We start from the raw sequence: 3227 nt of genomic DNA, 5'->3' as shown, positions 1-3227 counted from the left end.
TGCTGTTCGATCAGCTGACCCTTTCCTCTTTTTGGAAGCCTATAAATAGGGCTGTCCTTGTCAAACTTTCCACTTTTGGAAAAGCTCTGACCGACCAGCCTCTTCTTCTCACTAAATCTCAGATTTCTCTCAAACCGGTAAGTATTTTCGCTCTAATCTTTGTACGTTTTTGACCCTTAATCGATTCTCCATCTTTCTATCTTTCAAAATCTGAATTTCATCCATGAAATCACCAAGATCTAGGTGTTTCTTGAGTGATGTCATCATGGTGTTCTTGGTGTTCATCAAAGAACTTCATGTTCTTGACTTCATTCAACCATGAATAAGCTAGATCTAACCGATTTCCACCATAAATAACCTAAAATCTTCCAAAGATCTTAACATTTCACGGTGGAAAAGGATTGGAAGATGGGTTTTCATCTATCTTTCAACCCTTTTACACTTAAAAAGGTGAAAACGAGACTTGAACCGATTTACAAATCAACCTAAACAAACACATGGTTCAAGATTCGGGTTCTACCGAGAGATATACCGATTCCGGGTTAAACGTTAAACTTGGGTTCCAAACCGTCTCTGACCGAGTTTGGGTGATTCCTGCTCGAGTCAGTAGACTAAGTAGGGACTTCAGCTTTGTGGTTGAACTCGTAGTCAAAACATCTCTAAAACATCAACAATTAACGGGAATAACCAAGTGTTAAGTGTTAGGTTAACCGAATCGAGAAGCTGGCCGAACGGCTAGGCTGTTCGATCGAACAGCCCAACCGAACGACTATGCCAGCCGATCGACTAGGCTAACCGATCGACTAGCACTTAGTCCCACAAACTCATGAAGTGTAGTATTGACGAGGTACTGTTCGATCGACTACGCCACTCGATTGTAATCATTACTGCTCGAATCATGAGATACTATACTTTAAAACACTTAGACTTTTCGAAACATGGAATGTCACCCGATCGAGCATGCCAACCGATCGAGTGACATATTTGCAAGACATGCAAGTGCTAACCGATCGGTTGGGCTAACCGATCGAACAGCTGTTCGATCGACCAACTTGAAAGGTAGTACAAACCATCATACACAAACACATCCTTCACATCAAAGGAAGAAACAATCCACTTGAAGGAACCAGCCGATCGAGCCAGCCAGCCGATCGAATGGATGTTCGAACGGACTTCCAAACCAATCGAACAGCCCACTCGATCGAACTGCTGTCCGATCGAATGGCCTACTCGATCCAAGCACATTGTTTACTTCTTCCGCGTTACTCATTGTATGTGTTATCGAACTATTCAGGCTAACCTATTCTCAGTGCTCCCTTCAATCCACGATCAACCACTGTGAGTATACTCGACCCCTTTTTGCTTTCAGCACTTTTGGGTGTTACATACGTAAATCTATCAAAATCCACAATCAACACAAACTATTTGAACGCTAACCTACTTGCATGTATTACTTGTCTAAATGATTGCTGTTTATTATGTTTACACGTGGAGTGCTATCTACCTGCTTTAGCAACGTAGTACTATAGTTTGGACTCAGCACCCGTTCACACGGGGGTTGCTAAGGACAATTACTTGCATGGATTACAGTGGTAATCATGTATTGCGAACTGTCTCGGACAGTCAACTCGAAGTCGTTGGTTATCGATGGTCCCATGTTGATAATTTACATGCATCGTTTGCCCTTGTGTACGTGCTTGGTTATGCGTAAACTATTCGAACTCTATATGCTATATCAAACTTGTGTACTCACCTTTACATTATATGTATTGACTTTTATTTTAACGTATGTGACAGGTGTTTAAGCTACTAGCGTGCTAGGGAAGCGAGGCAATAATAAGCTTTTAGGAGCCTGTGACCTTAGGACAGTGTCCACGTACCTGTTCCAGGGCCATAATTATCTGTAGATCTTGTACTGGCACCTGTAGTCAGTAAGATTTACGGATTAGCCGTCTAGAAGTCTTAAAACAATATTTACTTTCGGTCTGTAATAATTAAGAATTTGAGTTGTCGGAACAGTTCCCATATTGTTTAGTTGATTTCTATGATAACTTGTTATTATTTGGGACACGGTATGGGACGTGTTATATAACTGAATTGTATGATAGTTGTTATGGAAACTTCTGAACAATCTGTTTCGCTCAGTGCCGCGCCCCGATGATTCCGCCATCGGTTGGGGTGTGAACACTCAATAGATTTTTGGCGGGAAAATGTGGGCAACATGTTAATTTCTACACGGGATCCGAATGGAGATAACCATACCCGCTATTTTGACCCGGGTATTATAATGAAAAAAAAAACCCTAATCATTATAATCCCTCATTTTCACACCGTCGTCCCAAATTGAGTACACAATACATTCAGAGCCCTAATCTTCCAGCCTCCATCCGCGTTATTCTACAATCGATGAACTAATTTTTTTTCTCCATTATTCTGGCCGTTCACTCCATTTCACAAGGATTTCAAGACTTCATAACCACCAACAATCGCATTCAACAATCATCAAGAATCAACATAATCTGTGTTAATCATTGATTCTTGCTTCCATTTCTGATTCTAGGTATGTTTTTTAACGTTTACGGTTTTTTTTTCAAAGTTGTTTAGAATTTTGTTGTTTTTTATCGATTTACAAACCCTAAATCGATTTTTTGTTGATGCTTGAGGATCTGCCATATATATTTTCCTTGATACTCTCCATCGATCGATGATTATGAGAAACCCTAAGTGGCGTTCAACTTTCTCATTCTCCATTTGCATCTTCTTCAACTAATTGACAACGGTGATTGCAAACATCAAACATCGATTTCACATCTTCAAGGTACAGTTTTTCTTATCTTCCAGTGTTCATCATCCACGTAAGTGTTTGATTTTGAAATGGGTATGTTCATCTTTTGTTTGTTTTTTTACAGATCTAGGGTTTTATGTTTTTGCATATTAGGGTTTGTTAATTTGTCTAACCATGATCGTTGCAAACAAGTTTACAATTGTCAATAGCAGGTTCTTTCTAATCCTAACATCAACTTCCAGGCTTCTGCGAGATGAAGCTATACCTAACATTAAAGTAATTTTGCAACATAAGGTCCTTCATCTTCTTCCTTTGTTTAACTTCAGATTTATAATAATTTTTATTTTATACTACCATGCTTTAACTTTTACATGTGTTTGATTGTTGGAAAAGAGATTATACACCAGCAAGGATTGAAGCTCAGTTAGCTAAAGCTCGAGGC

This window comes from Helianthus annuus, chromosome 3 (assembly GCF_002127325.2).
Source record: "Helianthus annuus cultivar XRQ/B chromosome 3, HanXRQr2.0-SUNRISE, whole genome shotgun sequence".
NCBI classification, from domain to species: Eukaryota; Viridiplantae; Streptophyta; class Magnoliopsida; order Asterales; family Asteraceae; genus Helianthus; species Helianthus annuus.
The sequence above is the reverse complement of the archived record's forward strand: the minus strand, read 5'-3'. Positions refer to the sequence as shown.